The sequence below is a fragment of the Sciurus vulgaris genome (assembly GCF_902686455.1).
Source record: "Sciurus vulgaris genome assembly, chromosome: 5".
NCBI classification, from domain to species: Eukaryota; Metazoa; Chordata; class Mammalia; order Rodentia; family Sciuridae; genus Sciurus; species Sciurus vulgaris.
The window spans coordinates 46,167,863-46,182,965 of NC_136465.1; the positions used below are offsets into that span (position 1 = coordinate 46,167,863).

The following is a 15,103-nucleotide window of genomic DNA, read 5'->3' on the forward strand; positions in this document are numbered from 1 at the left end:
TAGATAGCTCACAACAATCAGTGGGCAGATGTTCATTTCTCTTGTCTCATAGGAAAGGTAACTTGAGCACAAATGTCAAGGTCACATACACAAAGGAATCACTGACCTGAATTACATTTATTTGCCTTGGAAGGCATTTATGTTGCAGAGCTTATGTATGTTAGCATAACTAATGTGTTTGTATGTGTATATTACACACATGTCTATTTATTTATACATACATACTAGTAAATGTATATATGGGTAGGTTTATTCCTTGTTTTGTCTTTTAACATATTTTTGAGCTCTGTGGATTTAATACCTGCAAATCTAGTTCAATTCACTTTAATTGCAATGAATTATTGCAAAATTTATGGATGCTTTTTTATTAATGAAAATTTATATTTTCTTGATATTTTACTATTATAAAAACATTATTGAACATGTTTCTTCTTTATGTGTTGAGATTTATGTAATGTGTATGGGGAAATTTGGGGATACAGGTATGCCTATTTTCAGCCCAACAGATATTTTCATAATTTCTCCCTAAAATGTTTGTGGTTCCAATCATGTTGCCATAAGCAGTGTTTGAAAATCCTGGTTTTACTGTATTTATCACCAACACTTAATATTTTCAATCACCTGAAATTAACCATATATAATGAGTTTCTTCCTGAAATCTCTATTAGAATCCAGTGGTCTGTTTAATCTACCCTGAATGAGCAACACCTGTTATAAATACAGATTTATAACATATCTTAATATCTGGTAAACATTGATTTTATTTTTTGAAAATAGTTTCTTTGCCATTCTTTATCTGTGAATATTTATTTCCATTTTGAAGCAGAAAATTTTTTACTTCAATACAAAACAGGGGAAATAATTCAGTGAGCTAATAAGGCACAACTGTATTATATGCTTTCTAAATATTTTTTTCTGTAAATGTAACCACAAACTATACACTTTTTTTTTTTTGCCAACCACTCTCTTTTATATTAAAATGTTTTATTTATTTTCATTTCTTTGTATATTTTGACATGTTCATTCTCAATTTATTTTTATACGTCTGTGTTGCTCAAATTTTCTTCAAATTCACTTCATATGTTTCGCATACTTTGTTGCTTCTTTGCCTGAAATGTCACCATCCTGGCTTATCTTTCATTTACTAGAATCTTAAAAGTTATATGAGGTCTGCATCAAATGCTTCTTTCAAAGTTATCTGATTATCAACCCAGAGAGCGATCCATTTCTCCATGGGATTCCTAGAATATCTATGGTGTAGAGAGTTCAACTGAAGTGCTTGGACAGCATGCTGCTGTGGGATCCACAATTCCCTAGAGGTTCAATAACCAAGCATCTCCTAGTGCTCCGTAAAGTGTACCCATTATCCTCTGTACTAATTTCCTTACCAATATCCAGTGCCTGACTTTCAGATTTGCCATTTAATTTTCAGGCAACATAGTCAGAAAACTTCTATTTCTTCCTTATAGTGTTTCCTAAACATTAGTCAGTTTCTATAAACTTCATGATTTTTTTCCCATGTTCGTATAGGGTCACTAGTGCATTTGACTGAACATTTTTCATTAAATTAACCTACTGCCTGTACTTAAATAAATGTATTTTAAATGAAATATTAGACCAATGCAGTTAATTGGAAACCAGTCTCAGCTGCCATAAAGTAACAGGAAAGATATGTAAAATGGAAATAAAATAATTACATTCCAACTAGGACAATGCTGTTTGGCTGGGAGCTTTTCTAATAAATTTCAGTTTTTGTGTGGGATGGGGAAGGAAGAAGAAATTAGTAATGTGCTTATAAACATAAAAAGAATTACTTTGTGAAATGCAATGAAAGCTTGGAAGCACATATAAAAGGAAAGAGATACCTCTTTATGTGAATCAAAAGCTGTTTTATGTCATGCTTATTCACTATCTGGAACGATTACACTTGTTACTTAAATTAATTTCTGTAAACTGGTAGTACAATCTCACTTGAGGTAGCATAAATTACATTCATTTGCATATTTATTTATGGATAATAGATCTGTAATTTCTGAAAATTAGAGACAATATAGTATGTATAGTTGTGCTTAAAATGTTTTCCCCATAGTAAGTATTTAGTAAGTTATTTGTTGGGGACATAGTGTGGTATAGTTAAGGAAACAAAACATCAACAATAACTTTCACATCAATATCCAGACTTGAATTAAAAAAATCAGCATTTTATTCATCTGTGGAACTGAGTGTGTTCATGTTTTTGAAATTACAGATTGTTAATCACCAGAAGTGCTTTGTGATACTGGCTTTTATTGAATGTTGTTGATGAATAAAGAAAACAATCTAAGCAAAGTGTTCCCTTAGTGTTTTCCCAGTGGGCTGCATCAGGTCTGGCTAAGAATGTTGAGTTCAGGAACACTTTCTTAGACTGGGTTCTGCCCCTGTTAGTTATTGAAGAAATTCCTTAACCTCTCCGGGTCTCAATTTCCTTATCTTATGGGTCGGGAATAGATGGGTTAACACTTGTGGTGCATTAACATCCAGTACATGGTAATCCTGTTACTAGGATTAATATTATCAGCACTGTTAAGTGTCTTCCTTTCCCTTGAATGAAGGACTGTTTGGTGTTAATATGGACTATTTAGTGTTAATATTTTCACTTTGTTACAGAAAATTATTTGAGTAGATATAAGTAAAAATAAATTTCTTTATCATGCTTCTTGTTCAGATTAAATAGGAACGTGTAGATTTTTGTTTAGGACTATAAAAAACAAGCTTAGCATGAACATATCTGTTGGGCAGAAGTAAAGAACCATAAAAATGAAAACTGCCATACATGGTACCAGAACATTGTACTTATGCATTTTTCACTTCAATACTATATGACAGAAATAATCTACTGAATTAGTGCTTTTTGTTTCATTCAATCAATAAGATGTTTCACATAAAAATAGGTGGAATTTCCCACTCTTGAATTTGTTTTCTGTTTTAAACAATGAGGTGGTTTTATTGTATTTTCTTTTCCTATTTATTCCAATCTGCTTTTTAAAAAATAGTATGTGTAGTAAATATTACATAAATAAATATGCATATCAAATTATAGGCTGTTTATATTTCCAGTGATTCTCAGAACAGTGATTGAAAGGTTTTAAACAATTCTGCTTTAAGCACATGAATTTAATCAAACTCTCAATATTTTTGCTCTTTCTTGATTGGTGATCCGTACTTCTGAACCAGTTAATGGCAATGAGTAAATTTAGATGATCAAAAACTTTGTAATCATTAGGTTTATAGAATACAGTTAAGTCTTATAGTATGGAATATAGATCTCTAGGTCTCTAAAAAAACGCACTTTTGAAAATAATTACATATGCTATATTGTAAAATTACATATTGAAAATTACATCATTTTATAAAATATAATCAGAAAATAACCTACACATTGAGAGAGTCTATGAAAAAAATCTTTGGAGAAATTGCTTTGGTCCCCACCCAGAGTAGCAGCAGGATGACCAGATGGAAATGCCACAGCAAGCTATGTGCAACCATCCAATTTTCCCATCCCAGTTCACCAGTGACCATAGAAACAGTGATTTCTTGGTTTGATTACAGCATAATTAATGCAATAAGTGATCTTCCAAACCGAATTTTTATACTCATGAAGGTAACAATCATTCTCACTGATAATTATTTAAATTAGTTTCCTTTCTATAAAATCTGTAAAGTTTCCTTATTTTTTATAGGAATCAGTTTTAATCAATTCTTACCACTTCTGTGCCTTTTAAACATATTAACCAATTAAAAATTATTTTCCATTGCACACTAATAAATCAAAATAAAACCCTTTAAAAGGTCATGGAAATACTAAAGAGGCAGATCTGAGTCGGCAGGGGGTTCTGCAAGAGATTTCTAAGTTGTTTAAATTGTATATTTTAACTTTTTTTAATGAACAAACAATTGAACAGTTAGATTTCCAAATTATGTGGATATACATTTTTTAGCACTTTATTCCCTGACTTAAATGGTTAAAAGTAAGTCATAGCAAAACTACCAATTTTCTTCAGAAATTCTAAATATTGTATGATTTTTAATAGAAAATAAGCTCACAGACATGATTGAATGGCAAAGAAAAGCCTCTATGAATCAGTGATTTTATTTTAGAGAGGTTGTTATAAATTATTTTATTTAATCGTCACAAAAATATGAGTGAAATTAGCCTTAGATAAGGAAACAAAATAGAAATAACAAATATATGTCACCATAAATAGTATTGGATAAAGAATGCTGGAATTTGAGTCTTCCTGAATCCTATCCTCTGAACATCATTTGTTATGCTCTTATTGAAAGAGGTACACCTTGGAAACAAAGGAGAAATGACAAATTCATCTAATGTGATCTTACTGAACATCTGCTGAATGTATCATAACATCATTGGATAAAGAGGGGCTATGAAATATTTGTTTTTCCAACAAGTGTTGAGTACCTATTTGTTCTACTCGAAGGAGTTACAACAGTAATTTACTTGAAGCCCCTGTCCTCATATGGTTTCTATTCAAAAGGAAGTGACAGAAAATAAATAAATAAATATTGAGCTTAATGCTACTACTATAAAGAAAATATGAAGCAAGCAGAGAGAAATAAGAGATAGAAGAGTCTTCGCAATTTAACATGAGGAAGTGGTTGAAGGCCTAGCTAAAAAAAAAAAAAAAAAAAAAATGATATTGAGTACAGAACAAACTTTCCAGTGTCTCATGGGATCCTGTGTCTGCTCACTTCTCTGATCTCACGTTCACATAGGATCTCTCTGCTCCAGCCACACCTGCCTCCCAATTACATTCAGAACATGAAAGTGAAGTACTTTCCTCGCTGTCTGAAATGCTCTTACCTGGATGGATGCCCAGCTCCCTCCCTCATGTGCTTCTGGACTTTAATCAAAACATTGGTTTTGCTGAGTTTTTAAGGAGGTGCCCTACCTAAATTGCAACACACACTTTCATTATTCTCCTTCCTTTGCATTATTTAGCTCCTCTTCACCACCTGATTACCACATATTGTATTTATTTTTCTTGTTCACTGTGTCCAGCAAGGTGATAAGAATTTTTTTTCACCTCTTCAATTTTTTTCATTAAAAATCATAAATTTACATAGGGCAATGTTGTTTGACTCATTCTGTTATTTTTTCCCTTCCCCCCACCCCTCCCACCCCTCTTTTCCCTCTATACAGTCCTTCCTTCCTCCATTCTTACCACCCTCCTTATCCCTAACCCTAAACCTAACCCTAACCCTAACGCTAATCCCTCATACGCCCCGTTATATGTCCTCATCTGCTTATCAGCGAGATCATTCGTCCTTTAGTTTTTTGAGATTGGCTTATCTCACTTAGCATGATATCCTCCAATTTCATCCATTTGCCTACAAATGCCATAATTTTATCATTGTTCATGGCAGAGTAATATTCCATTGTATATATATGCCACAGTTTCTTTATCCATTCATCAACTGAAGGGCATCTGGGTTGGTTCCACAAACTGGCTATGGTGAATTGAGCAGCTATGAACATTGATGTGGCTGTATTTCTGTAGTATGCTGATTTTAAGTCCTTTTGGTACAGGCCAAGAGATAGCTGGGTCAAATGGTGGTTCCATTTCAAGCTTTCTGAGGAATCTCCATACTGCTTTCCAGAGTGGCTGCACTAATTTGCAATCCCACCAGCAACGTATGGGCATACCTTTTTCCCCACATCCTCACCAACACCTATTGTTGCTTGTGTTCTTGATAATCGCCATTCTAATTGGTGTGAGATGAAATCTTAGGGTTGTTTTGATTTGTATTTCTCTTATTACTAGAGATGTTGAACAGTTTTTCATATATCTGTTGATTGCTTGTACATCTTCTTCTGTGAAGTGTCTTCATTTCCTTAGCCCATTTGTTGACTGGATTATTTGTATTCTTGGTGTACAATTTTTTGAGTTCTTTATAGATTCTGGAAATTAGCACTCTATCTGAAGTATGAGTGGCAAAGATATTATCCCACTCTGTAGGCTCTCTCTTCACATTACTGGTAGTTTCCTTTGCTGAGAGAAAGCTTTTTAGTTTGAATCTATCCCAGTTGTTGATTCTTGCTTTTATTTCTTGGGCTATGGGAGTCCTGTTAAGGAAGTCTGATCCTAAGCCAACAAGTTGAAGGTTTGGACCTACTTTTTCTTCTGTAAGATGCAGGGTCTCTGGTCTGATTCCGAGGTCCTTGATCCATTTTGAGTTGAGTTTTGTGCAGGGTGAGAGATAGGGGTTTAATTTCATTCTGTTGCATATGGTTTTCCAGTTTTCCCAGCACCATTTGTTGAAGAGGCTATCTTTTCTCCATTGCATATTTATTGGTTGTTTTCATTGCTCCTTACATATCTTCTAGAATAGGGCCTTGTTAGTAGAAAACACTAACTTTTAACATATGAATAAGCATGATATTTATGCCTTGAGATGTTTCTTAAAGGTAAGCAAAAGTAGTAAGATGCAAGGCTGGAATCTAAACCAGTAAAATCATCTTCTCTATGACATGATAAATCCTAAAACAGAATGCTAACAATGAGAACTGATAAGAATAGATGCATGTGCAAAGAGTGAGAAATAAGTAATGACGGAGCTCTGTGCCTCCCAATGGATATAGGTTCTAAGCATCATTAAAATTATTAGATTTTTTTGCTACAATGACTTTAAATACTGCACCACTGTAAACAGAACCTGTGACACCATGAATGAATAGCTCAATTTTGTATATTTAATGTGATTCAGAAGGTTCCTAATTTGCAGTTCTCAGAACTGGGGTTTACAATTGAAGATAGAATTACAGATATGTTTCAAAGATTATTATCTCAAAAAAAAAAAAAAAACCCTTCACCAACCCTACAATATCATCTATCCTAATAAACAACACAAAATAGCTAGAGTTTTTCCAATCTACAAATGAAAAAAATATGTTTGCACAATATTATTTTGAGCCAAATACAATCCCTCCCATTCCTTATCATTATGCCCTTAAATGATTCCAATTGCCTGACATTCTTTCTGCACACACATCCATCCATCCATCTAGTCAACAATTATTTATTAGATTATACAATGAAACCTAGGGATGCAATAATAATGTCACTATAATCACATTCAAAGTGTCCCCTTTTTAAAGTCATAATGAAAACCTATTCAATTTCAGTAAAACCATCAGGAAAATGTCTGACAGGGAGAAGAAAATCCATAAAGGTGGGTTTCAATATCTATTGGTGATTTATGGTGCACCTAACTGTGTTTGGTGTTAAGGTGGTTATGAGGACTATATCTGAAGGAGTTTGTAATTTATTGTGAGCTAAGACAAGAAACAAGAATAAACAACAGAGAAGAGTACAACCTTTATATTCTCCAAAAAACATCTCCACTAACAAGAACAGTCAGTTGATATTTCAGAATTTCTTAACAGTGACACTGAAAGGAGGCTGATTGTGGCCTGTAGAACAAAAGGAGAAGGTAGCAGAGTTCCTTTCTCTTGTCCTTTTCCACCTTTGATGTGAAGGTAGATCTTACTCATGATACAGGTGTGTCTGGCTTGGGTTAGTGTAAGGACTGGTGAGTGGAGTATTCACCTGTCTCCAGGTCATGCTCTCCTGCAACATCTCAACAAAGACTCAATGGGGAGCATCCCAGGAGGAGCAGATCTGATCCTCACGGATGGAGGATCATCTCCATCTGATCAGCACTGATGGAGAGATGCCCCTGCGCTGGCGTCCCTTCCTGGTGACTACTCAGGTTTTTATTCCTTTTTAAATGCCATCAAATGCTAAACTGTTCCCCATTCCTTTCTGCCTCTAATGTGTTACATCACAAGTGAGACTTATTTTCAATTTTTCTTTTTAAAATTTTAAAATCTAAACAAATCAAGAGCATTAGTCTAACTATTGGTCAACTGCTTTTCCTTCATCTAGACAGCCAACATTTATTAATGCTATGAATAAAAACTCATGTTGGCTAAATTTTGTTGATTGCTATATGTTCCTCTCTGCTAAATTCATGTAAAGTACATGTTAAATTAAAACATATTCATTATGAATCGCCTCTTTTTTCCTCTTCAAAATTGGGATCATCTAAAATACAAAAAATTGCCCATGAGTTCATTACATAGAGAATTTGACATCAAAACTTTTGATGACACCTTAATAATGTAAATTAATTTGGCAAAATGTAAAGTTGTCTAAGTGGAAAAATATGAGTTTCAATAGAGTATTTTGTAATCATTGTGGAAGATTTTTCATAGCCCAGGGTGCTTTTCCTATTAGTTACCAGGGTTATGGAGGCCATAGGGTATCATCCTTGTTCTCATTAAGTCTTTTGGCTTAGTGTTAGACTAAGGGCCAATATCCCTTCCCACTTCTGAGGATCTCTTTCTTACTATTGTTCTTCAAACATGTTTTCCTGTTGATCCTTAGTGTTTTAAATACTGTGGGTTTTCTGCTTGTAAGGTTGAACTCTCCTGCTGGGTTTCTGGCAAATTTGTTTTTCTTTAAAGATTTTTTCCTACCCCCCTGCTGTGCATGTGAAGTGGTGCTTGCCAAGGGCATCTCATGCTTACAATCTTAGTGCAAATGGTGCCCAAGACTGTCTTTGCTGTTTTATCTCTCAGTATTGATAACCTCTGAGTAGGCAAAACTTAGCCTCTTTTAGAATTGCTCCAATGACTGAGTTTTTCTATTAATATCACACCAAGAAATCTAGGGATTGAGTTCCTTCCATGTTAGGAGCCAAAATCTAAGTTCTTACCTAAATAAATGTCAAAACCGTGATGAAGTTTTTATCTAATTAAATATTGAGTATTTCCCATATAAATGTGCTTAATTTTAGGGCACATGAGGTATGTAAAATAACCAATGAGTGACTACTGGGTTACTGAAAATTCACTTCTTGAATGTCCACATTTGAATAAAACTTTCATTCCTCTGGGGCTGTGTGTCCCTTTTAATGCCTGTTCAGCCTTCTCTTTTCTGTCAGGCTTGGCTAGAATCTTCTGTTTCCTATCTCAAGAGGCGGCCCATTTGACTCTGATATCTTTTATCATTCTTGAAATTCTGTTGCTAGGATGCTTTTTGTTCATGCTATAAAACCCGACTACAACATTTTCCATAAACCAACTGGAAAAAAAAATACATTCCAAGTGGACATTTTTCTTAAAGAGCAAATTTTGACTACCATTATGTTGAAATGTGCTTTTACGAATTAAGTATCATAGATAGGGAGAACTTTAAATCACCGTAGTAAGTAGACTTTACTGTATTGTTTTCAATCTCTCTCAACATTAGTAGCTGTTTAGAGACTCATTTTCTTGGAACAGCAAACAAAATGCCTTTCTGGTATATAAAGTTCACACCATATTATTTGGATACTTCTAGCATCTTGTTTTTCAAATTGTATTTCACTCATATCTTTAAAAATTAATTCCAGTAAAAATACAGCACTCAAGAAAGGGACTGTGATCTAAGAGATAGAAGATAAACTTTAAAAATGAATATTTTTACTATTTAGAGTGAAAATGGCACTTTAATATCCTACCTCTGACTCCCACATTGCCATTACATAAGTCAATGCAATCTCATTTGAGAGTTGAGGAAAGTGGGGCAGAGGGAGGCTCAATGACTTGTCCCAGGGTACACCACAGAGTGGCCAGGCTGAACTGAAATGGCATATAAACAAGGAACTGCACTTAGTCCCTGATGTTCCATTCCTTGTCTGAACCAGCAGCAGACAATTACAGTGTTAAATCTAACATGATCAGCACTCAGTGGACAGTGACGCCAGCATGATGTATCTCTTCTGGAAAACGTGCTGCCAGCAAGGAATTTCAGAGGTCTTGGAACTGAGATAAAATTTTTATGTTCACAAAGATGTTGCATATTGCTACTTCAGTGTGCCAAATGCTAGCTTCATAATCTGAAATTAAAAACGATTTCCCAAATTGCTCGGCTTACTGTCCAGGAGACAGACACATCCTTCTCTCTTATACTCAGATTTCCCATCACAGGGAGTACAGGTCTGAGCAGAAATTACACGCTCAATTTATATTTTAATTTTAAGGAATCAAATCACTGTTGTAGATAAACAAATGATTTGCTGTTTCCTTCCAGCCTCTGTGCTTACATCTTGGCATTATATCCAGGATTGATGTATTAGAATACAGTTATTAAATGTGATGTTTAGAAAAACAGTTACATCAATTATATCACTTCCAATATCAAATTAGTTTCTGTTTTCAGTTTTATCATCAGTTGGACAATTTAACATTCAAATGTGGACTAGAGATAATAGGTTCTCAATTATTGAACTTTAGCTTTTATGTAAAGCTAGATGAAAGTTTCTTTTCTTGACTTTACGAAACCCAGATCTTATAAAGCAACGTCTCTACTGTCCTGCAAACTTCTCAGATATTACTGTCAATTTTAAATTTTCCAAGCCCCTCTCTGAGAGGGTCATGAAGATACAAAACTGTGGCACACACTTTGGCAGGGTCGTTCCATCATCCCTTTAGACAAAATTTCTCCCTTGCAGAAAATAAAACAGGGCTGATCATCAACAGCTTTTATTTCTACCCTTCCTATAATATAGCCTGTAATAATTTAAAACAATTGTCTTTGGCATTGTAAACTTCTTTTAACCTCTTCTTCCTCTATCTCACAGATATTAATGGGGTCTAATCTTTTCCTATCTGTCTAGAAAAATGCCACATCTGATAGCACTCATTCCTGTCGTCCTTCCTCCACTTCCATTTTTAGAAAATAAATAATCAAAGTTCACTGAGAAAGTGGAGAGGCTATTGGGATAGAAAAGGAGAATGTATTAACACCTATGGATATTCTACATTGCTTACACTGAACTCCAAATGGAACAAGTTTGAGGTAATGAACCCCCGAGGAAGCGTGCTGAGGAGTGTCTCAGGACAACGTGCGCCTAAACCAGGCACTGCAAACTCCAGTCACAGCGCCACTATTATCAGTTGTGCATATGCTGATGTGAATCCTCCCTGTCAGAAGAGTAGTGACTAAGATCAAGGATTATTCTCATTGGATTCTTATAATTACAACCTGTCTATATTATCTCCATTCCATGTAACTCAGCTGCCTGACTGATCTGTCATCATCTCAGCTTTATCACCTCAAGTATTGCTTCTATTTAAAGTTTTCACATATCTTTTCTCTACCTTGTGTCTTTCCTGTAGACTTGTCCTGGTCTCTGATTTAATACCTCATTATCTGACTCCATAATCTCACCTGTCATTCCATGTATTGTTCTTCATCTTCCAAAATTGTCTACAATCATAGTCTCCACTTCCTTAATTTTTACTTTGTGTTAGCATACTAGTTAGGATTCAACCGTTCATAGACCTTTTACCTCTCTTGCAAGACTTTCATTATTTTAATCTCATGTGTCAATTCCTTTGAGAAGCTTTCTCTTTATGCAATCTTTAAAGTCTCTCATTATATGATGATTATAATCTTCATAGCATCTATCACTAATATCATATTGCATATATAATATATAGAATTATTTTATCTCTTCAGATCATGTTACGATTTCATATGCTGTTATTTAATTTATTTTCCTAAGTGCTTATTGTGTTTTCCCTGTGTAAAACTCATGAGTGAAGCGTTCTTGAACTTACCCTGCAAACGGTTGTTATTTCATACATATTTTATTAAATGGAGACCAACTTCTGCCCAATTCCACTATGATTTCCAACTCTTGAGTACCTATACAAAAACAAGATAATGGTGATGCTAGCTACATTAGAATAATTAATATATTCCCTTTATCTTAGAATTTTGGATATTTATTCTCTTCTGTGAGCTAAGGGAATGAGAAACAAATGGTGTCCACTACTCCAGTGAACTTCCATTGTCTCTAGCTCAGCAGACTTTACTAGAATCTGCCCAGGAGGGATGATTAGTGATGAGTCATATTTAAGCCATTGCAGATCATTGTTTTTTTATTGTGTTTATATGCTGTTATACTATGCTTCTGCTCTTTGTTATTAAATGTAACGAACAAAATAACCAGATTTGGAAGTCAGATATTTCATACCTTTGAGGAAAAAAGTTGACGAACTATTGTATCTTTCACATAACCTATAACATCATTCTGGAAATTTTATTCACATTATTAGGATTTTATCCTTTTTGGTAGAGAAAGTTCAAAGTTCAAATTTAAACCAGCTTTTCCCTGAATTTCAGGGGGCTATAAGTACATGCATTTAAGCTAATGTAAGCCAGGTTGATAACCATCTTGATCCATGAAAGTGAAGTATTTTTTTGGTATTAACTATCAAAAACCAGGTTTTAAAGGTATTTGGTTTTAAGGAATACTTTTTAGATGTGAAATAAAGTATGAAATAGAAGAGCAAGACAAAGATGAAGAAGGTTCAATTGCTTTAAGTAGCCAAAAGAACTGTGTATAACCTTGAAAAACTAAAGAATTGCAAAGAAAGAATTTTGAGAGACCTGGATTTATATTAAAAGGAAGGTAGAAATGAATGAACCATAAAAACAACTTGATATGATGATGTTGTCTTTCAGGAAATTGTGATTATCTTTCTTTCTCAAAAGAAAATCTTCTTAGCCCTTCTGAGAAAATAAGTACAGGTAAAATATCCCTATTTCAAAAATTTGAAATGCTTAATGCTCCAAATCTGATACTTTTCAAATGCCAACATGATACCAAAAGTGGAAAATCACATACCTTACCATGTGATGGTTGTAGTCAAAACATAGATACTCTAAAAATATTAAAAGATTACTTCCAGGATATGTTTATAAAATATATGAAACAAAAACAAATTTTGTGTTTAGGCTTGTGTCTTGTTGCCAATGTATCTCATAATGTATGTGCAAATATTCCAAAATCTGAACAAATCCAAAATACTTCTGGTCCCAGGCATTTGGATAAGGAATACTCAACCTATAGCTCTGTAATTGTATGTATGTTTGGTGGATTCATTTAGAATGTCAATAAATGGTGAAAAACAGTATTTCTGTATTATTTACAGAATTTTCAAGTGCGTAAGGAAAAAAGATATTTCAGAATGTGATTAATGCTTAAAAATGAGTCACATTTCATATTTTAGGAAGAGATTGCAAACATCTCATATTTAGTATAGTTAACTGAGTCCTTTAGATTTGTGTGTTCTTTTTCTTTTTCTGGTACTACTACTGCACTATAACAGCCACTACAAGGTTGTGTGATTTTGAGAAACACTCAGATATGTGCAATTTTTTGTTTTTTTTTTTTTTAAATAAGAAAAGGGGGACATTTTAAAGAACAGTCCAACCTCAATGTCTTTTTCTGCAGATTGAATAATCTGATGTATTTTATGATGAAAAAGGGCTAAAAAGTAAAACTGTTTAAGCACAACTTTAGTTAAGAAAATGCTACTGACTTCCTTGAGAAGATAGAAACATTCTTAATTCAAGAACATATTTTTTTCTTATTTTCTTGATAAACTTTTCTTTTTGATTTTCAAAATTGTTAGAGGCAGATATGTTTACTGAATTTCTGATTATATATATTATATATATAATATTAATATATATATAATATTATATATATATAGGCAATCTTATTCCTGGAGGATCATTTTCTTTGTCATTGTGTGTGCTTTATTTCAGACACTTACTGAGTTCTCATTTTTAAGGCATATTAATTTCATCTTCATGTCTAAATACAATGCATAGAAATAGACTAACCTAAAAAAATAAGTTTGCTCTAATATTAGATTAAAGGGTGGTGATACTCTATAGAGTTTTGGTATTGGGCTTGTCAGTGTTCAGAGACCAGCTCTGCAAAGGGAATCTCCAACTCCCCAATCAGGCATCTTCTGTCTTCTGCATCATCTTGCTCTCCTCCTACATCCCTCTCCCCACTCCTCCAGCTCTTCCCTGTTCTAACCCCAGATGTGGGGGTCTCTGGAGTTCCTTGGATCTTTTTATAATGTGTTCTTTACTTTGTAATCATAGCTTCTGTCAGAACTCTAAAATCTCCACCAGATTCCCCAGGCAAATTAATTTCCTTGGCATGTTGGCGTCTGTCATGACACTTAAGTTATATAACAGTTAATGGATTTTCCATCTCCATCAAAGTGGAATCTCATTAGAAACTAAAGTATTATGACTAGTTTCAAGGAAGTTGTAATTATTAGTTTAATAATAGTGATAAGGAGGTAGTTCTTTATATTATCAAAGAACTTACTGTTAACCCCTAACACTAGCATTTCTAATCCATTTAAAAACATGATTTAATTTATTAAACTATTTTTATTATGTGAAGTATAGTATGTGTCAGTCATAAAATATTGGAAACATAATATTTAACATTGCATTAATGCAATTTGAAATTATAACTCCAATATTAAAAACAGGAAAAATTTAAATCAACTTGTTCTAAATTTATCTATATAGTTCAACATTTTATTTAGAGTGGGATTGGGCCAATAAACATCATAATATAATAATTTTATATTAAATATTTTATATTTCATGTTTTACATTACTTATAAGATAATCTTATTTTTAATGTTATTTTTATTTTGTCATTTATGCACACTTTTTGTTGGTGTATTAATTTTAAGATGCAAAAGAAAATCTGGGAAAAACCTAAAAATCTCAATTGTTTTCTTATATATAATTATTTATTATGAAAAAGATTTATCCGTCAGGTAATAAATATGTATTTCTGAAAACTGTATGCCCATCACATTTTCTTTGACTTACCATACCAAAGTTTATAAATTGCATAGGACAAGACAATGCATTTGCTTTATGAAATAATTTCAAAACTTAAATAAATATGTTATCTAATTAATGTGATCTTCCCCTTTTCAAAACTGATTTCTGTGTATATTCTTCTATTGTAAAACAGAATGATAGAGTATATATAGTATATTCTATTTTCTTCTTTTAGAGTTCATTGCTTCTAGTTCTTTGAAATACAACTAAAATAGTCAATAGTTCTGAATGAAACTTTTGAAAGCTATATCTTTATAACTCTATATAAATATTTACTTTCCATATATTTTTGAAAATACTCTGATATTTTTATTGAAATA

At 33.2% G+C, this 15,103-nt stretch overlaps 1 protein-coding gene across 1 annotated transcript in view; it reads left to right on the forward strand.

The window, feature by feature from the left end:
- The window catches only part of SGCZ (sarcoglycan zeta), a gene marked incomplete at its 3' end in the record, with an annotated part of 1,109,249 nt that overhangs the window by 614,409 nt on the left and 479,737 nt on the right, over window positions 1-15,103 (forward strand). The window lies entirely within an intron of this gene.